General features: G+C 42.6%; 45 non-coding genes across 45 annotated transcripts; all 45 read right to left on the reverse strand.

Annotated features, from left to right (window-relative positions):
• Nucleotides 1–188: 188 nt before the first annotated feature.
• On the reverse strand, nucleotides 189–262 carry trnat-agu (transfer RNA threonine (anticodon AGU)). The gene has a single exon. It is a non-coding gene; the product is annotated as a tRNA-Thr (tRNA).
• Nucleotides 263–407: 145 nt separating this feature from the next.
• trnat-cgu (transfer RNA threonine (anticodon CGU)) lies at nucleotides 408–481 on the reverse strand. The gene has a single exon. It is a non-coding gene; the product is annotated as a tRNA-Thr (tRNA).
• Nucleotides 482–1063: 582 nt separating this feature from the next.
• Nucleotides 1064–1137, reverse strand: trnat-ugu (transfer RNA threonine (anticodon UGU)). Its single transcript has one exon. It is a non-coding gene; the product is annotated as a tRNA-Thr (tRNA).
• Nucleotides 1138–1282: 145 nt separating this feature from the next.
• Nucleotides 1283–1356, reverse strand: trnat-agu (transfer RNA threonine (anticodon AGU)). The gene has a single exon. It is a non-coding gene; the product is annotated as a tRNA-Thr (tRNA).
• A 145-nt stretch (nucleotides 1357–1501) lies between these two features.
• On the reverse strand, nucleotides 1502–1575 carry trnat-agu (transfer RNA threonine (anticodon AGU)). Its single transcript has one exon. It is a non-coding gene; the product is annotated as a tRNA-Thr (tRNA).
• Nucleotides 1576–1720: 145 nt separating this feature from the next.
• On the reverse strand, nucleotides 1721–1794 carry trnat-ugu (transfer RNA threonine (anticodon UGU)). Its single transcript has one exon. It is a non-coding gene; the product is annotated as a tRNA-Thr (tRNA).
• Nucleotides 1795–1948: 154 nt separating this feature from the next.
• On the reverse strand, nucleotides 1949–2022 carry trnat-agu (transfer RNA threonine (anticodon AGU)). Its single transcript has one exon. It is a non-coding gene; the product is annotated as a tRNA-Thr (tRNA).
• Nucleotides 2023–2167: 145 nt separating this feature from the next.
• On the reverse strand, nucleotides 2168–2241 carry trnat-cgu (transfer RNA threonine (anticodon CGU)). Its single transcript has one exon. It is a non-coding gene; the product is annotated as a tRNA-Thr (tRNA).
• A 145-nt stretch (nucleotides 2242–2386) lies between these two features.
• Nucleotides 2387–2460, reverse strand: trnat-ugu (transfer RNA threonine (anticodon UGU)). Its single transcript has one exon. It is a non-coding gene; the product is annotated as a tRNA-Thr (tRNA).
• Nucleotides 2461–2694: 234 nt separating this feature from the next.
• trnat-agu (transfer RNA threonine (anticodon AGU)) lies at nucleotides 2695–2768 on the reverse strand. Its single transcript has one exon. It is a non-coding gene; the product is annotated as a tRNA-Thr (tRNA).
• A 144-nt stretch (nucleotides 2769–2912) lies between these two features.
• trnat-ugu (transfer RNA threonine (anticodon UGU)) lies at nucleotides 2913–2986 on the reverse strand. The gene has a single exon. It is a non-coding gene; the product is annotated as a tRNA-Thr (tRNA).
• Nucleotides 2987–3359: 373 nt separating this feature from the next.
• On the reverse strand, nucleotides 3360–3433 carry trnat-agu (transfer RNA threonine (anticodon AGU)). Its single transcript has one exon. It is a non-coding gene; the product is annotated as a tRNA-Thr (tRNA).
• A 145-nt stretch (nucleotides 3434–3578) lies between these two features.
• On the reverse strand, nucleotides 3579–3652 carry trnat-agu (transfer RNA threonine (anticodon AGU)). The gene has a single exon. It is a non-coding gene; the product is annotated as a tRNA-Thr (tRNA).
• A 145-nt stretch (nucleotides 3653–3797) lies between these two features.
• On the reverse strand, nucleotides 3798–3871 carry trnat-ugu (transfer RNA threonine (anticodon UGU)). The gene has a single exon. It is a non-coding gene; the product is annotated as a tRNA-Thr (tRNA).
• Nucleotides 3872–4025: 154 nt separating this feature from the next.
• Nucleotides 4026–4099, reverse strand: trnat-agu (transfer RNA threonine (anticodon AGU)). The gene has a single exon. It is a non-coding gene; the product is annotated as a tRNA-Thr (tRNA).
• Nucleotides 4100–4244: 145 nt separating this feature from the next.
• trnat-ugu (transfer RNA threonine (anticodon UGU)) lies at nucleotides 4245–4318 on the reverse strand. The gene has a single exon. It is a non-coding gene; the product is annotated as a tRNA-Thr (tRNA).
• A 234-nt stretch (nucleotides 4319–4552) lies between these two features.
• trnat-agu (transfer RNA threonine (anticodon AGU)) lies at nucleotides 4553–4626 on the reverse strand. The gene has a single exon. It is a non-coding gene; the product is annotated as a tRNA-Thr (tRNA).
• Nucleotides 4627–4771: 145 nt separating this feature from the next.
• trnat-agu (transfer RNA threonine (anticodon AGU)) lies at nucleotides 4772–4845 on the reverse strand. The gene has a single exon. It is a non-coding gene; the product is annotated as a tRNA-Thr (tRNA).
• Nucleotides 4846–4990: 145 nt separating this feature from the next.
• Nucleotides 4991–5064, reverse strand: trnat-agu (transfer RNA threonine (anticodon AGU)). Its single transcript has one exon. It is a non-coding gene; the product is annotated as a tRNA-Thr (tRNA).
• Nucleotides 5065–5209: 145 nt separating this feature from the next.
• On the reverse strand, nucleotides 5210–5283 carry trnat-ugu (transfer RNA threonine (anticodon UGU)). Its single transcript has one exon. It is a non-coding gene; the product is annotated as a tRNA-Thr (tRNA).
• A 145-nt stretch (nucleotides 5284–5428) lies between these two features.
• trnat-ugu (transfer RNA threonine (anticodon UGU)) lies at nucleotides 5429–5502 on the reverse strand. The gene has a single exon. It is a non-coding gene; the product is annotated as a tRNA-Thr (tRNA).
• Nucleotides 5503–5647: 145 nt separating this feature from the next.
• trnat-ugu (transfer RNA threonine (anticodon UGU)) lies at nucleotides 5648–5721 on the reverse strand. Its single transcript has one exon. It is a non-coding gene; the product is annotated as a tRNA-Thr (tRNA).
• Nucleotides 5722–5955: 234 nt separating this feature from the next.
• trnat-agu (transfer RNA threonine (anticodon AGU)) lies at nucleotides 5956–6029 on the reverse strand. The gene has a single exon. It is a non-coding gene; the product is annotated as a tRNA-Thr (tRNA).
• A 145-nt stretch (nucleotides 6030–6174) lies between these two features.
• On the reverse strand, nucleotides 6175–6248 carry trnat-agu (transfer RNA threonine (anticodon AGU)). Its single transcript has one exon. It is a non-coding gene; the product is annotated as a tRNA-Thr (tRNA).
• Nucleotides 6249–6393: 145 nt separating this feature from the next.
• Nucleotides 6394–6467, reverse strand: trnat-cgu (transfer RNA threonine (anticodon CGU)). Its single transcript has one exon. It is a non-coding gene; the product is annotated as a tRNA-Thr (tRNA).
• A 145-nt stretch (nucleotides 6468–6612) lies between these two features.
• On the reverse strand, nucleotides 6613–6686 carry trnat-ugu (transfer RNA threonine (anticodon UGU)). Its single transcript has one exon. It is a non-coding gene; the product is annotated as a tRNA-Thr (tRNA).
• A 234-nt stretch (nucleotides 6687–6920) lies between these two features.
• Nucleotides 6921–6994, reverse strand: trnat-agu (transfer RNA threonine (anticodon AGU)). The gene has a single exon. It is a non-coding gene; the product is annotated as a tRNA-Thr (tRNA).
• A 145-nt stretch (nucleotides 6995–7139) lies between these two features.
• trnat-agu (transfer RNA threonine (anticodon AGU)) lies at nucleotides 7140–7213 on the reverse strand. The gene has a single exon. It is a non-coding gene; the product is annotated as a tRNA-Thr (tRNA).
• Nucleotides 7214–7358: 145 nt separating this feature from the next.
• Nucleotides 7359–7432, reverse strand: trnat-ugu (transfer RNA threonine (anticodon UGU)). The gene has a single exon. It is a non-coding gene; the product is annotated as a tRNA-Thr (tRNA).
• A 234-nt stretch (nucleotides 7433–7666) lies between these two features.
• trnat-ugu (transfer RNA threonine (anticodon UGU)) lies at nucleotides 7667–7740 on the reverse strand. Its single transcript has one exon. It is a non-coding gene; the product is annotated as a tRNA-Thr (tRNA).
• A 234-nt stretch (nucleotides 7741–7974) lies between these two features.
• On the reverse strand, nucleotides 7975–8048 carry trnat-agu (transfer RNA threonine (anticodon AGU)). Its single transcript has one exon. It is a non-coding gene; the product is annotated as a tRNA-Thr (tRNA).
• Nucleotides 8049–8193: 145 nt separating this feature from the next.
• On the reverse strand, nucleotides 8194–8267 carry trnat-agu (transfer RNA threonine (anticodon AGU)). Its single transcript has one exon. It is a non-coding gene; the product is annotated as a tRNA-Thr (tRNA).
• Nucleotides 8268–8411: 144 nt separating this feature from the next.
• Nucleotides 8412–8485, reverse strand: trnat-cgu (transfer RNA threonine (anticodon CGU)). Its single transcript has one exon. It is a non-coding gene; the product is annotated as a tRNA-Thr (tRNA).
• Nucleotides 8486–8630: 145 nt separating this feature from the next.
• On the reverse strand, nucleotides 8631–8704 carry trnat-ugu (transfer RNA threonine (anticodon UGU)). The gene has a single exon. It is a non-coding gene; the product is annotated as a tRNA-Thr (tRNA).
• A 233-nt stretch (nucleotides 8705–8937) lies between these two features.
• Nucleotides 8938–9011, reverse strand: trnat-agu (transfer RNA threonine (anticodon AGU)). Its single transcript has one exon. It is a non-coding gene; the product is annotated as a tRNA-Thr (tRNA).
• A 145-nt stretch (nucleotides 9012–9156) lies between these two features.
• Nucleotides 9157–9230, reverse strand: trnat-agu (transfer RNA threonine (anticodon AGU)). Its single transcript has one exon. It is a non-coding gene; the product is annotated as a tRNA-Thr (tRNA).
• Nucleotides 9231–9375: 145 nt separating this feature from the next.
• On the reverse strand, nucleotides 9376–9449 carry trnat-agu (transfer RNA threonine (anticodon AGU)). Its single transcript has one exon. It is a non-coding gene; the product is annotated as a tRNA-Thr (tRNA).
• A 142-nt stretch (nucleotides 9450–9591) lies between these two features.
• trnat-cgu (transfer RNA threonine (anticodon CGU)) lies at nucleotides 9592–9665 on the reverse strand. The gene has a single exon. It is a non-coding gene; the product is annotated as a tRNA-Thr (tRNA).
• A 145-nt stretch (nucleotides 9666–9810) lies between these two features.
• Nucleotides 9811–9884, reverse strand: trnat-agu (transfer RNA threonine (anticodon AGU)). The gene has a single exon. It is a non-coding gene; the product is annotated as a tRNA-Thr (tRNA).
• A 145-nt stretch (nucleotides 9885–10029) lies between these two features.
• Nucleotides 10030–10103, reverse strand: trnat-agu (transfer RNA threonine (anticodon AGU)). The gene has a single exon. It is a non-coding gene; the product is annotated as a tRNA-Thr (tRNA).
• A 145-nt stretch (nucleotides 10104–10248) lies between these two features.
• On the reverse strand, nucleotides 10249–10322 carry trnat-agu (transfer RNA threonine (anticodon AGU)). The gene has a single exon. It is a non-coding gene; the product is annotated as a tRNA-Thr (tRNA).
• Nucleotides 10323–10695: 373 nt separating this feature from the next.
• Nucleotides 10696–10769, reverse strand: trnat-agu (transfer RNA threonine (anticodon AGU)). The gene has a single exon. It is a non-coding gene; the product is annotated as a tRNA-Thr (tRNA).
• Nucleotides 10770–10914: 145 nt separating this feature from the next.
• Nucleotides 10915–10988, reverse strand: trnat-agu (transfer RNA threonine (anticodon AGU)). Its single transcript has one exon. It is a non-coding gene; the product is annotated as a tRNA-Thr (tRNA).
• Nucleotides 10989–11559: 571 nt separating this feature from the next.
• On the reverse strand, nucleotides 11560–11633 carry trnat-ugu (transfer RNA threonine (anticodon UGU)). The gene has a single exon. It is a non-coding gene; the product is annotated as a tRNA-Thr (tRNA).
• Nucleotides 11634–11867: 234 nt separating this feature from the next.
• trnat-cgu (transfer RNA threonine (anticodon CGU)) lies at nucleotides 11868–11941 on the reverse strand. Its single transcript has one exon. It is a non-coding gene; the product is annotated as a tRNA-Thr (tRNA).
• Between the last annotated feature and the right edge of the window lie 4538 nt (nucleotides 11942–16479).

The raw sequence follows: 16479 nt of genomic DNA on the forward strand, positions 1-16479 counted from the left end.
AGACAGGTTCTTTGAACAGCTAAGCCACAGCGCCCCTATTTAGGAATAAGACAGGTGAAAAAATCACAGTTATCTAAGGACTTTGGAACTTACATGCCATAAAATGACCATTAGTGGACTTAAATGAACTCCAATGTCATGTTAGTGAGTTTCATACACTACCAAATAAAGAGGGTTCACCAACAAGAAGGCACTGCTGGGATTTGAACCCAGGATCTCCTGTTTACTAGACAGGCACTTTGACCAACTAAGCCACAGCGCCCATTTTTGGCCATTTGGACAAGTGACAAAATCACATTCTTCTTAAGTCTAGGGCACTAAAATTACCATCAGTGGACTTAAATGAACTCCAATGTAATTTTAGTGTGTTTTATACACTTCCAAATCAATTGGGTTCACCAACAAGAAGGCACTGCTGGGATTTGAACCCAGGATCTCCTGTTTACGAGACAGGCACTTTGACCAACTAAGCCACAGCGCCAGTTTGTGGGTGCACAGACAAGTGACAAAATCACATTCTTCTTAAGTCTAGGGCACTAAAATTACCATCAGTGGACTTAATTGAAGTCCAATGTCATTTTTGTGTGTTTTATACACTTCCCAATCAAGGAGGCTCACTGACAAGCAGGCACTGCTGGGATTTGAACCCAGGATCTCCTGTTTACACGACAGGTGCTTTGACCAGCACCTCTATTTGGGCCAACGACAGGTGAAAAAATCACAGTTATCTAAGGACTTAGGAACTTACATGGCATAAAAAGAACATCACAGGACTTAAATCCAATTCCAATGTCATGTTAGTGAGTTTCATACATTACCAAATAAAGAGGGTTCACCAACAAGTAGGCACTGCTGGGATAATAACACAGGATCTCCTGTTTACTAGACAGGCACTTTGACCAACTAAGCCACAGCGCCCCTTTTTGGGCATTTGGACAAAGGACAAAATCACATTCCTCTTAAGTCTAGGGCACTAAAATTACCATCAGTGGATTTAAATGAACTCCAGTGTGATTTTGGTGAGTTTTATACACTTCCCAATCAAGGAGGTTCACTGACAAGCAGGCACTGCTGGGATTTGAACCCAGGATCTCCTGTTTACAAGACAGGTGCTTTGACCAGCTAAGCCACAGCGCCCCTTTTTGGGCATTTGGACAAGTGACAAAATCACATTCCTCTTAAGTCTAGGGCACTAAAATTACCATTAGTGGACTTAAATGAACTCCAATGTCATGTTATTGAGTTTCATACACTACCAAATAAAGAGGGTTCACCAACAAGAAGGCACTGCTGGGATTTGAACCCAGGATCTCCTGTTTACTAGACAGGCACTTTGACCAACTAAGCCACAGCGCCCCTTTTTGGCCATTTGGACAAGTGACAAAATCACATTCTTCTTAAGTCTAGGGCACTAAAATTACCATCAGTGGACTTAAATGAACACCAATGTACTTTTAGTGGGTTTTATACACTTCCCAATCAAGGAGGTTCACTGACAAGCAGGCACTGCTGGGATTTGAACCCAGGATCTCCTGTTTACTAGACAGGCACTTTGACCAACTAAGCCACAGCGCCAGTTTGTGGGCATACAGACATGTGACAAAATCACATTCTTCTTAAGTCTAGGGCACTAAAATTACCATCAGTGGACTTCAGTGAAGTCCAATGTCATTTTGGTGAGTTTTATACACTTCCCAATCAAGGAGGTTCACTGACAAGCAGGCACTGCTGGGATTTGAACCCAGGATCTCCTGTTTACAAGACAGGTGCTTTGACCAGCTAAGCCACAGCGCCCCTATTTGGGCATAGGACAGGTGAAAAAATCACAGTTATCTAAGGACTTAGGAACTTACATGGCATAAAAAGAACATCACAGGACTTAAATCCAATTCCAATGTCATGTTAGTGAGTTTAATACACTACAAGTTAAGAGGGTTCACCAACAAGAAGGCACTGCTGGGATTTGAACCCAGGATCTCCTGTTTACTAGACAGGCACTTTGACCAACTAAGCCACAGCGCCAGTTTGTGGGCATACAGACATGTGACAAAATCACATTCTTCTTAAGTCTAGGGCACTAAAATTACCATCAGTGGACTTAAATGAACACCAATGTAATTTTAGTGGGTTTTATACACTTCCCAATCAAGGAGGTTCACTGACAAGCAGGCACTGCTGGGATTTGAACCCAGGATCTCCTGTTTACGAAACAGGCACTTTGACCAACTAAGCCACAGCGCCAGTTTGTGGGCGTACAGACATGTGACAAAATCACATTCCTCTTAAGTCTAGGGCACTAAAATTACCATCAGTGGACTTAAATGAACTCCAATGTAATTTTAGTGTGTTTTATACACTTCCCAATCAAGGGGGTTTACCAACAAGCAGGCACTGCTGGGATTTGAACCCAGGATCTCCTGTTTACAAGACAGGTGCTTTGACCAGCTAAGCCACAGCGCCCCTGTTTGGGAATAAGACAGGTGAAAAAATCACAGTTATCTAAGGACTTTGGAACTTACTTACACTTTGACCAACTAAGCCACAGCGCCCCTTTTCGGGTATTTGGACAAGTGACAAAATCACATTCCTCTTAAGTCTAGGGCACTAAAATTACCATTAGTGGACTTAAATGAACTCCAATGTCATGTTATTGAGTTTCATACACTTCCAAATTAAGGGGGTTTACCAACAAGCAGGCACTGCTGGGATTTGAACCCAGGATCTCCTGTTTACTAGACAGGTGCTTTGACCAACTAAGCCACAGCGCCTGTTTGTGGTGCACAGACATGTGACAACATCACATACTTCTTAAGTCTAGGGCACTAAAATTACCATCAGTGGACTTAAATGAACTCCAATGTAATTTTAGTGGGTTTTATACACTTCCCAATCAAGGAGGTTCACTGACAAGCAGGCACTGCTGGGATTTGAACCCAGGATCTCCTGTTTACAAGACAGGTGCTTTGACCAGCTAAGCCACAACGCCTCTATTTGGGCCTACGACAAGTGAAAAAATCACAGTTATCTAAGGACTTAGGAACGTACATGCCATAAAATTACCATTAGTGGACTTAAATGAAGTCCACTGTCATGTTAGTGAGTTTCATACACTACCAAATATAGGGGGTTCACCAACAAGAAGGCACTGCTGGGATTTGAATCGAGGATCTCCTGTTTACTAGACAGGCACTTTGAACAACTAAGCCACAGTGCCCCTTTTTGGCCATTTGGACAAGTGACAAAATCACATTCTTCTTAAGTCTAGGGCACTAAAATTACCATCAGTGGACTTAAGTGAACACCAATGTCATTTTGGTGAGTTTTATACACTTGCCAATCAAGGAGGTTCACTGACAAGCAGGCACTGCTGGGATTTGAACCCAGAATCTCCTGTTTACTAGACAGGCACTTTGACCAGCTAAGCCACAGCGCCCCTTTTTGGCCATTTGGACAAGTGACAAAATCACATTCTTCTTAAGTCTAGGGCACTAAAATTACCATCAGTGGACTTAAATGAACACCAATGTACTTTTAGTGGGTTTTATACACTTCCCAATCAAGGAGGTTCACTGACAAGCAGGCACTGCTGGGATTTGAACCCAGGATCTCCTGTTTACTAGACAGGCACTTTGACCAACTAAGCCACAGCGCCAGTTTGTGGGCATACAGACATGTGACAAAATCACATTCCTCTTAAGTCTAGGGCACCAAAATTAGCATCAGTGGTCTTAAATGAACTCCAGTGTCATTTTGGTGAGTTTTATACACTTCCCAATCAAGGAGGTTCACTGACAAGCAGGCACTGCTGGGATTTGAACCCAGGATCTCCTGTTTACAAGACAGGTGCTTTGACCAGCTAAGCCACAGCGCCCCTATTTGGGCATAGGACAGGTGAAAAAATCACAGTTATCTAAGGAATTAGGAACTTAATGCCACTAAAATTACCATTAGTGGACTTAAATGAACTCCAATGTCATGTTATTGAGTTTCATACACTACCAAATAAAGAGGGTTCACCAACAAGAAGGCACTGCTGGGATTTGAACCCAGGATCTCCTGTTTACTAGACAGGCACTTTGACCAACTAAGCCACAGCGCCCCTTTTTGGGCATTTGGACAAGTGACAAAATCACATTCTTCTTAAGTCTAGGGCACTAAAATTACCATCAGTGGACTTAAATGAACACCAATGTAATTTTAGTGGGTTTTATACACTTCCCAATCAAGGAGGTTCACTGACAAGCAGGCACTGCTGGGATTTGAACCCAGGATCTCCTGTTTACAAGACAGGTGCTTTGACCAGCTAAGCCACAGCGCCCCTATTTAGGAATGAGACAGGTGAAAAAATCACAGTTATCTAAGGACTTTGGAACTTACTTACACTTTGACCAACTAAGCCACAGCGCCCCTTTTCGGGTATTTGGACAAGTGACAAAATCACATTCCTCTTAAGTCTAGGGCACTAAAATTACCATTAGTGGACTTAAATGAACTCCAATGTCATGTTATTGAGTTTCATACACTACCAAATAAAGAGGGTTCACCAACAAGAAGGCACTGCTGGGATTTGAACCCAGGATCTCCTGTTTACTAGACAGGCACTTTGACCAACTAAGCCACAGCGCCCCTTTTTGGCCATTTGGACAAGTGACAAAATCACATTCTTCTTAAGTCTAGGGCACTAAAATTACCATCAGTGGACTTAAATGAACTCCAATGTACTTTTAGTGGGTTTTATACACTTCCCAATCAAGGAGGTTCACTGACAAGCAGGCACTGCTGGGATTTGAACCCAGGATCTCCTGTTTACTAGACAGGCACTTTGACCAACTAAGCCACAGCGCCCCTTTTTGGCCATTTGGACAAGTGACAAAATCACATTCTTCTTAAGTCTAGGGCACTAAAATTACCATCAGTGGACTTAAATGAACACCAATGTACTTTTAGTGGGTTTTATACACTTCCCAATCAAGGAGGTTCACTGACAAGCAGGCACTGCTGGGATTTGAACCCAGGATCTCCTGTTTACTAGACAGGCACTTTGACCAACTAAGCCACAGCGCCCCTTTTTGGCCATTTGGACAAGTGACAAAATCACATTCTTCTTAAGTCTAGGGCACTAAAATTACCATCAGTGGACTTAAATGAACACCAATGTACTTTTAGTGGGTTTTATACACTTCCCAATCAAGGAGGTTCACTGACAAGCAGGCACTGCTGGGATTTGAACCCAGGATCTCCTGTTTACAAGACAGGTGCTTTGACCAGCTAAGCCACAGCGCCCCATTTTGGCCATTTGGACAAGTGACAAAATCACATTCTTCTTAAGTCTAGGGAACCAAAATTAGCATCAGTGGTCTTAAATGAACACCAATGTCATGTTATTGAGTTTTATACACTTCCCAATCAAGGAGGTTCACTGACAAGCAGGCACTGCTGGGATTTGAACCCAGGATCTCCTGTTTACAAGACAGGTGCTTTGACTAACTAAGCCACAGCGCCAGATTGTGGGCATACAGACATGTGACAAAATCACATTCCTCTTAAGTCTAGGGCACCAAAATTAGCATCAGTGGTCTTAAATGAACTCCAGTGTCATTTTGGTGAGTTTTATACACTTCCCAATCAAGGAGGTTCACTGACAAGCAGGCACTGCTGGGATTTGAACCCAGGATCTCCTGTTTACAAGACAGGTGCTTTGACCAGCTAAGCCACAGCGCCCCTGTTTGGGAATAAGACAGGTGAAAAAATCACAGTTATCTAAGGACTTTGGAACTTACTTACACTTTGACCAACTAAGCCACAGCGCCCCTTTTCGGGTATTTGGACAAGTGACAAAATCACATTCCTCTTAAGTCTAGGGCACTAAAATTACCATTAGTGGACTTAAATGAACTCCAATGTCATGTTATTGAGTTTCATACACTACCAAATAAAGAGGGTTCACCAACAAGAAGGCACTGCTGGGATTTGAACCCAGGATCTCCTGTTTACTAGACAGGCACTTTGACCAACTAAGCCACAGCGCCCCTTTTTGGCCATTTGGACAAGTGACAAAATCACATTCTTCTTAAGTCTAGGGCACTAAAATTACCATCAGTGGACTTAAATGAACACCAATGTACTTTTAGTGGGTTTTATACACTTCCCAATCAAGGAGGTTCACTGACAAGCAGGCACTGCTGGGATTTGAACCCAGGATCTCCTGTTTACTAGACAGGCACTTTGACCAACTAAGCCACAGCGCCCCTTTTTGGCCATTTGGACAAGTGACAAAATCACATTCTTCTTAAGTCTAGGGCACTAAAATTACCATCAGTGGACTTAAATGAACACCAATGTACTTTTAGTGGGTTTTATACACTTCCCAATCAAGGAGGTTCACTGACAAGCAGGCACTGCTGGGATTTGAACCCAGGATCTCCTGTTTACGAAACAGGTGCTTTGACTAACTAAGCCACAGCGCCAGATTGTGGGCATACAGACATGTGACAAAATCACATTCCTCTTAAGTCTAGGGCACCAAAATTAGCATCAGTGGTCTTAAATGAACTCCAGTGTCATTTTGGTGAGTTTTATACACTTCCCAATCAAGGAGGTTCACTGACAAGCAGGCACTGCTGGGATTTGAACCCAGGATCTCCTGTTTACAAGACAGGTGCTTTGACCAGCTAAGCCACAGCGCCCCTGTTTGGGAATAAGACAGGTGAAAAAATCACAGTTATCTAAGGACTTTGGAACTTACTTACACTTTGACCAACTAAGCCACAGCGCCCCTTTTCGGGTATTTGGACAAGTGACAAAATCACATTCCTCTTAAGTCTAGGGCACTAAAATTACCATTAGTGGACTTAAATGAACTCCAATGTCATGTTATTGAGTTTCATACACTACCAAATAAAGAGGGTTCACCAACAAGAAGGCACTGCTGGGATTTGAACCCAGGATCTCCTGTTTACTAGACAGGCACTTTGACCAACTAAGCCACAGCGCCCCTTTTTGGCCATTTGGACAAGTGACAAAATCACATTCTTCTTAAGTCTAGGGCACTAAAATTACCATCAGTGGACTTAAATGAACTCCAATGTAATTTTAGTGGGTTTTATACACTTCCCAATCAAGGAGGTTCACTGACAAGCAGGCACTGCTGGGATTTGAACCCAGGATCTCCTGTTTACTAGACAGGCACTTTGACCAACTAAGCCACAGTGCCAGTTTGTGGGCATACAGACATGTGACAAAATCACATTCCTCTTAAGTCTAGGGCACCAAAATTAGCATCAGTGGTCTTAAATGAACTCCAGTGTCATTTTGGTGAGTTTTATACACTTCCCAATCAAGGAGGTTCACTGACAAGCAGGCACTGCTGGGATTTGAACCCAGGATCTCCTGTTTACAAGACAGGTGCTTTGACCAGCTAAGCCACAGCGCCCCTATTTAGGAAAAAGACAGGTGAAAAAATCACAGTTATCTAAGGACTTTGGAACTTACTTACACTTTGACCAAGTAAGCCACAGCGCCCCTTTTTGGGTATTTGGACAAGTGACAAAATCACATTCCTCTTAAGTCTAGGGCACTAAAATTACCATTAGTGGACTTAAATGAACACCAATGTAATTTTAGTGGGTTTTATACACTTCCCAATCAAGGAGGTTCACTGACAAGCAGGCACTGCTGGGATTTGAACCCAGGATCTCCTGTTTACAAGACAGGTGCTTTGACCAGCTAAGCCACAGCGCCCCTATTTAGGAATAAGACAGGTGAAAAAATCACAGTTATCTAAGGACTTTGGAACTTACTTACACTTTGACCAACTAAGCCACAGCGCCCCTTTTCGGGTATTTGGACAAGTGACAAAATCACATTCCTCTTAAGTCTAGGGCACTAAAATTACCATTAGTGGACTTAAATGAACTCCAATGTCATGTTATTGAGTTTCATACACTACCAAATAAAGAGGGTTCACCAACAAGAAGGCACTGCTGGGATTTGAACCCAGGATCTCCTGTTTACTAGACAGGCACTTTGACCAACTAAGCCACAGCGCCCCTTTTTGGCCATTTGGACAAGTGACAAAATCACATTCTTCTTAAGTCTAGGGCACTAAAATTACCATCAGTGGACTTAAATGAACTCCAATGTACTTTTAGTGGGTTTTATACACTTCCCAATCAAGGAGGTTCACTGACAAGCAGGCACTGCTGGGATTTGAACCCAGGATCTCCTGTTTACTAGACAGGCACTTTGACCAACTAAGCCACAGCGCCCCTTTTGGCCATTTGGACAAGTGACAAAATCACATTCTTCTTAAGTCTAGGGCACTAAAATTACCATCAGTGGACTTAAATGAACACCAATGTACTTTTAGTGGGTTTTATACACTTCCCAATCAAGGAGGTTCACTGACAAGCAGGCACTGCTGGGATTTGAACCCAGGATCTCCTGTTTACGAAACAGGTGCTTTGACTAACTAAGCCACAGCGCCAGTTTGTGGGCATACAGACATGTGACAAAATCACATTCCTCTTAAGTCTAGGGCACCAAAATTAGCATCAGTGGTCTTAAATGAACTCCAGTGTCATTTTGGTGAGTTTTATACACTTCCCAATCAAGGAGGTTCACTGACAAGCAGGCACTGCTGGGATTTGAACCCAGGATCTCCTGTTTACAAGACAGGTGCTTTGACCAGCTAAGCCACAGCGCCCCTATTTGGGAATAGGACAGGTGAAAAAATCACAGTTATCTAAGGACTTTGGAACTTACTTACACTTTGACCAACTAAGCCACAGCGCCCCTTTTGGGTATTTGGACAAGTGACAAAATCACATTCCTCTTAAGTCTAGGGCACTAAAATTACCATTAGTGGACTTAAATGAACTCCAATGTCATGTTATTGAGTTTCATACACTACCAAATAAAGAGGGTTCACCAACAAGAAGGCACTGCTGGGATTTGAACCCAGGATCTCCTGTTTACTAGACAGGCACTTTGACCAACTAAGCCACAGCGCCCCTTTTTGGCCATTTGGACAAGTGACAAAATCACATTCTTCTTAAGTCTAGGGCACTAAAATTACCATCAGTGGACTTAAATGAACTCCAATGTAATTTTAGTGGGTTTTATACACTTCCCAATCAAGGAGGTTCACTGACAAGCAGGCACTGCTGGGATTTGAACCCAGGATCTCCTGTTTACTAGACAGGCACTTTGACCAACTAAGCCACAGCGCCCCTTTTTGGGCATTTGGACAAGTGACAAAATCACATTCTTCTTAAGTCTAGGGCACTAAAATTACCATCAGTGGACTTAAATGAACACCAATGTCATTTTAGTGGGTTTTATACACTTCCCAATCAAGGAGGTTCACTGACAAGCAGGCACTGCTGGGATTTGAACCCAGGATCTCCTGTTTACTAGACAGGTTCTTTGACCAACTAAGACACAGCGCCTGTTTTGGGCATTGGACATGTGACAAAATCACATTCCTCTTAAGTCTAGGGCACTACAATTACCATCAGTGACTTAAATGAACTCCAATGTCATTTTAGTGGGTTTTATACACTACCAAATAAAGAGGGTTTACCAACAAGCAGGCACTGCTGGGATTTGAACCCAGGATCTCCTGTTTACGAAACAGGCACTTTGACCAACTAAGCCACAGCGCCAGTTTGTGGGCGTACAGACATGTGACAAAATCACATTCCTCTTAAGTCTAGGGCACTAAAATTACCATCAGTGGACTTAAATGAACTCCAATGTAATTTTAGTGCATTTTATACATTTCCCAATCAAGGAGGCTCACTGACAAGCAGGCACTGCTGGGATTTGAACCCAGGATCTCCTGTTTACTAGACAGGCACTTTGACCAACTAAGCCACAGCGCCCCTTTTTGGCCATTTGGACAAGTGACAAAATCACATTCCTCTTAAGTCTAGGGCACTAAAATTACCATTAGTGGACTTAAATGAACACCAATGTCATGTTATTGAGTTTCATACACTACCAAATAAAGAGGGTTCACCAACAAGTAGTCACTGCTGGGATTTGAACCCAGGATCTCCTGTTTACTAGACAGGCACTTTGACCAACTAAGCCACAGCGCCCCTTTTTAGGCATTTGGACAAGTGACAAAATCACATTCTTCTTAAGTCTAGGGCACTAAAATTACCATCAGTGGCCTTAAATGAACACCAATGTAATTTTAGTGGGTTTTATACACTTCCCAATCAAGGAGGTTCACTGACAAGCAGGCACTGCTGGGATTTGAACCCAGGATCTCCTGTTTACTAGACAGGCACTTTGACCAACTAAGCCACAGCGCCCATTTTTGGGCATTTGGACAAGTGACAAAATCACATTCCTCTTAAGTCTAGGGTACTAAAATTACCATTAGTGGACTTAAATGAACTACAATGTCATGTTATTGAGTTTCATACATTTCCCAATCAAGTAGGCTCACTGACAAGCAGGCACTGCTGGGATTTGCACCCAGGATCTCCTGTTTACAATACAGGTGCTTTGACCAGCTAAGCCACAGCACCTCTATTTGGGCCTACGACAGGTGAAAAAATCACAGTTATCTAAGGACTTAGGAACTTACATGCCATAAAAAGACCATCACAGGACTTAAATCAATTCCAATGTCATGTTAGTGAGTTTCATACACTACCAGATAAAGAGGGTTCACCAACGAGAAGGCACTGCTGGGATTTGAATCAAGGATCTCCTGTTTACTAGACAGGCACTTTGACCAACTAAGCCACAGCGCCCATTTTTGGGCATTTGGACAAGTCACAAAATCACAGTCCTCTTAAGTCTAGGGCACCAAAATTACCATCAGTGGATTTAAATGAACTCCAATGTCATTTTGGTGATTTTCATAAACTTCCAAATTAAGGGGGTTTACCAACAAGCAGGCACTGCTGGGATTTGAACCCAGGATCTCCTGTTTACTAGACAGGTGCTTTCACCAACTAAGCCACAACTCCTGTTTGTGGGTGCACAGACATGTGACAACATCACATACTTCTTAAGTCTAGGGCACTACAATTGCCATCAGTGGACTTGGATGAACTCCAATGTAATTTTAGTGCGTTTTATACATTTCCCAATCAAGGAGGCTCACTGACAAGCAGGCACTGCTGGGATTTGAACCCAGGATCTCCTGTTTACACGACAGGTGCTTTGACCAGCACCTCTATTTGGGCCAACGACAGGTGACAAAATCACATTCCTCTTAAGTCTAGGGCACTAAAATTACCATTAGTGGACTTAAATGAACTCCAATGTCATGTTATTGAGTTTCATACACTACCAAATAAAGAGGGTTCACCAACAAGAAGGCACTGCTGGGATAATAACACAGGATCTCCTGTTTACTAGACAGGCACTTTGACCAACTAAGCCACAGCGCCACTTTTTGGACATTTGGACAAGTGATAAAATCACATTCCTCTTAAGTATGGGGCACTAAAATTACCATCAGTGGTTTTAAATTAACTCCAGTGTCATTTTGGTGAGTTTTATACACTTCCCAATCAAGGAGGTTCACTGACAAGGAGGCACTGTTGGGATTTGAACCCAGGATCTCCTGTTTACAAGACAGGTGCTTTGACCAGCTAAGCCACAGCGCCCCTATTTGGGAATAGGACAGGTGAAAAAATCACAGTTATCTAAGGACTTTGGAACTTACTTACACTTTGACCAACTAAGCCACAGCGCCCCTTTTCGGGTATTTGGACAAGTGACAAAATCACATTCTTCTTAAGTCTAGGGCACTAAAATTACCATCAGTGGACTTAAATGAACACCAATGTAATTTTAGTGGGTTTTATACACTTCCCAATCAAGGAGGTTCACCAACAAGCAGGCACTGCTGGGATTTGAACCCAGGATCTCCTGTTTACGAAACAGGCACTTTGTCCAACTAGGCCACAGCGCCCCAAGATTTGGGCACTAAAATGACCATCTCAGGACTTAAGAAAGCTCCAATGGTCATTTGTTGAGTTTTATACGCTACCAGACCAAGGAGGTTCACTGACAAGCAGACACTGCTGGGATTTGAACCCAGGAACTCCTGTTTACTAGACGGGCGTTTGACGTCAGTCCGACTTCCCATTTCTCCGACTTCCTCTTTCTCCGACCATACATTTCTATATTTTTGCTCCCATTAGTCCGACTTCCCATTTCTCCGACAACCCCAATAATCCGACCTCTCATTTCCTCGATTTAAATATGCCCGGTGCTCTGATTCCCAGTAATTACGATTGTGTATTAGCCCGACTAATCCGGCCCAGAACCACCCCTGAACCAGGCTCTACAAACACTGGTGCGCATCATGCCACGTAGCAATGGCACTCATCGCTCATTATTAATAATAGCCTACTGCACAACTGAAAATATTGTAGCGACCCTGCATGTTCTTGTTATGATGTTTAAGTTATGTGATTTCATCGCTGCAGCCTACTGTTTGTCCTCTGTGTGCGTGTGTGTGTGTAGGTGAGTGAGTGAGTGAGGGAGGAGGAGCAGGGGAATAAGTGTCTCTTTTTCTTTCTGCCTATCACCGGTTTGCCTTCCTAGAAATTAACTCGAGTTAAAGTAAAAATATTTGTCTTGGAAATGTATTCAAGTAAGAGTAATAAGTACCAAAGAATTCTAATACTCAAGTTAAGTACAAATCCTCTGGATATGTTCTTAAGTACAGTACTCAAGTAAATTTACTCTGTTACTGTCCAGTCCACTCAGTTCTTGGGAACAAACATGCCATAACATTACCATCGTGATGGTGATTACCATCACCATCATATCCTGGACCAAGGTCCGCTGCTGCGTAGTGTGAAAGTATTTTTCTGGAAGGTTCGAACTAGTGGACCAAATACAAGAAGTCACGTCAGTTTCACCCGTCTTGCTCGCTCGTGCCAAAAAAAGTAAATAAACAGAAAAAAAGGAAAGATGAGCCGCGGCAACACTTTTTTAACTCATTGAGTGCCAAAAACGAGATTTCTCGTTGTTTGCTTTTTTTAAATTATGAAACTAGACACTTTAACACACCTTTATGTGTAAATTTGGGGACTCTACGACGAGCAGAACTGAAACAGATGACGATCAAAGACTCATGACAGCTCACGATCTGGAAGTTGTCATCATAACTCGGCTTTTGCAAACGGAGTTCTGCATGTGGATGCAGCGCAGCTGCTCTGCTCTCACCCGCGAGGCTCCAGCAGCTCGGAGCCGAAAAGCAAAGCAGGCCGGCACCACCGATTTTGGTGAAACCCAGCCATGTTTAGCTTGAGTTTTCTCAGGAACGGAGGCACGTAGAAACAAACAGTTTGTGGCCATTTGACACAGAAAGTTTCACCTTTCAAATGAGCCACAGTATGTGTTGTTGGCAATAATATAGAATACACTGTGGCTCTACAAAAATCGTCAAAATAGGTCTAAATTGCCGGTACACTTGACTAAAACTTTGGAAAGGAGTGCGGCACTCAATGAGTTAACGTCTGTCCCAGCAAGTCAGAGCTTTTATTTCTCTCACACTCACACACACAAGTGACCTGGAGAGATGCAACCGCATCTGAGAGGAGGATCGCGCGTGTGTGTTGCCCTCCACTACACAGTTACAGCTTGGCTCTACTCGATTCGGTTTACATCCTTTTATCACAGCTGAGTTCTTCATAGTTCCTTCTCAGCGGGGCTGGGCTGTCATTTTACAGCGGGTCCGTCAGCACCGCGGAACGGCTGCACCGGAGCTGATCACTGCTGCTCTCATCAATGGGAGCATTTTCGCCGCGGCACAACCCTCTTTTTTCTCTCCTTTCATTAGCTCCAGAGAGATACATGGCATCGGGCAATAAATCAGTCAGAAAAATGATCTTGCATTTTAATAAGCTACAATAAAAACAAAAACCTCCCAAATCTCAACAAAAGGGAGCAGAAAGAAGAATAATCTTATGTAATCTGCCCCTTTATCCCAGAAAATCTTTTTTTTTCTTTTACCTATGTTAAAACAATGTAAAGCAGGACGATAGTTACCATTACTTTGAACGCCTTTCCACTACACAGTTATAGCTCTACTGGACTCGGTTTATCAATCAATCTTTATTTATAGAGCACCTTTCATACATGGAAATGCAACACAAAGTGCTTAGGTCATTTTCCATTAGGCTACAGCTGAGTCCTTCACAGTTCCTCCTCGGGGCTGCGTTGTCTCACTCTTTATTCTCTCGTCAGCTCCAAACACACGTGCACCTCGTTAACAGGTGACACAATAATAGCAGTCTCAGTAGGCTGCAGATCAGTGTGCGCTGCTGTCGGTGTGTTTTTAAACTTGGCGGGTTTGTTTTTTCTTCTCTCTTATAGGCCTATGTATTTGTGTATGAGAAACAGTGTCTCAGATGAAAAATCAGAAAGACATGTCTGACTATAACGTAATCAATCAATGTCGGAAAAGCAGAATGTTTGAAAAATAGTAAAGTGCCGCTACTCCGACAATGAAAAAAAAATGTCGGGATGCTTGAAAAATAATGTTAATGCCGCTATTCCGACAATTAGAAGTCAATGTCGAAATAGCGGCATGTCGGAATAGCAGCATGTAACCCAGGCGCAGCCCTTGCGGGTAATGACGTCATGACGTAGGTAGATCCTTTGGTCCGCTGGCATAATAGCAGTGTGAAAGCAAACTTTCCTGGACTATATGGAAACAATGTTACAAAAAAGGCCAGACTATTAGGTGTGAAAGCACCCTAAGTGAGTTTTATACTCTACCAAATCAAGGGGGTTTACCAACAAGCAGGCACTGCTGGGACTTGAACTCAGGATCTCCTGTTTACAAGAGAGTCAGTTTGACCAACTAAGCCAGGGTGAAGCTCTCATTCCTCTTACGTATTTGCACTAAAAGGGACTTAAAGGGGAATTGCCATTTTTTACAATCTGGACCTTATTTCTAGCATAAAATAATAATAAAAATGATAATAATATTTCCGCTTCGGCATTCAGGTCCATTTTTAGTGGACCTAGCCAGAGCTTTAGTAAGTCCAGGCTTCGGACCCTTTCTATAGTGCAGCAATAAAAAACAATTTAACTGACAAACAATCAACACATTGAAAAGCAGGACCAGTGGCTTAACTGGTGAAACTCTGTGTCTTGTAAACAGGAGGTCCTGTGTTCAAATCCTAGCAGTGCCTGTTTTTTTCCAAATGAGACCGTGCTGAGGACCTACTATCTGTAATGTACGCAAGCCACTGGAGGTCCACAAGATGTGTCAAGCTTACTTTGTAAGGGGGATTTTATGGTCATATCAGTTGTTGCAAAATTTGTTTGAGATTCCACTTGACCTTCTTGTGTATGGACCTCACTACATTGCCATTGAGGTTCTTTTATGCCCTGTGATAAGGTTAATTGGCACTAACCAGATTTAATTTCTTTCCTCTTTGTCGGATCAATTTCAGTCCTTCATGTACACAAAAGTTAATTCACGGTTCTGTGCTTCTTTTCACCTTATATCTGCTTTCTCCCGCCACTATTATTAGGTCACATTAGGTTAAACTCTCGTTGTTATGCAGATGATACCCATGTATACTTACCAATGTGGATCAGTTAGCCAAATTAGCACATCTTCAACTTGCCTTAAGGCCATAACGACATGGAGGGATCATAAAATTTCTGTTGTTAAACTAAAACAAAACTGGACTTGGCACCAAACACCTTGGGAACACATTATCTGATGATAGTCAGTGCAGATGGCTTTTCCCTGAACTCCATATGGTTTAATCTTTGATCAAGATGTGTCCCCTAACCCCCACACGAAGCAAGCTTCAAGGATTATCTTTTTTCTACTTGCATAACATTGCAATAAAAAGATCATATCTCTTATGTTGGCGTCCCTGCACTTGCTCATTGTAAGAGTATGATAGGAATTTAGAATTCCTCCTCACCTCAAAAAGGCCTGAGTGATCTGACACTATCATATCTCATGGAGCACATTGTGCCCCATCATCCCACAACAACACTGCACCCCCATTAGAAACCTAGTTGTGGTTACTAGATTCCTGTGGAACCAGCTCAGATCCCAGTTTATGTTCAGGGGGTAGCTCCCGTTCAACATTTAAGAACAGCCTGAAACTGCCCCCATTACTTTGCTGTTTAACTGCAGTGTAGCGCAGCTAGCAGGAGGACAGCTAAGTTCGGTCTGCACATATTTTTCTTGGATTTTTTCCTATAGTCGCACTTGGGGACCTAGAGCTATAGAGCATTACTCAGAAAATGACCAAAATTCTCCTTTAAGTAAGTTATTTTGAATATTTTTGTACATTTTACGTAGCTCATGATATATATTTATTTATTATTCATAATGTACTGTTTTCTCTTTTATATTATGCTGCTGCAAATGAATTTCCCCTTGGGGAATAACCTAACCTACAGCAACAGGGAAATAACACACAACACAAACAGAAAAATTAAAGCAAGAAAGAAAATAGAAAC

Source organism: Trachurus japonicus, chromosome 13, assembly GCF_045865225.1.
Source record: "Trachurus japonicus isolate A0001 chromosome 13, Traja_1.0".
In the NCBI taxonomy this organism is placed as follows: Eukaryota; Metazoa; Chordata; class Actinopteri; order Carangiformes; family Carangidae; genus Trachurus; species Trachurus japonicus.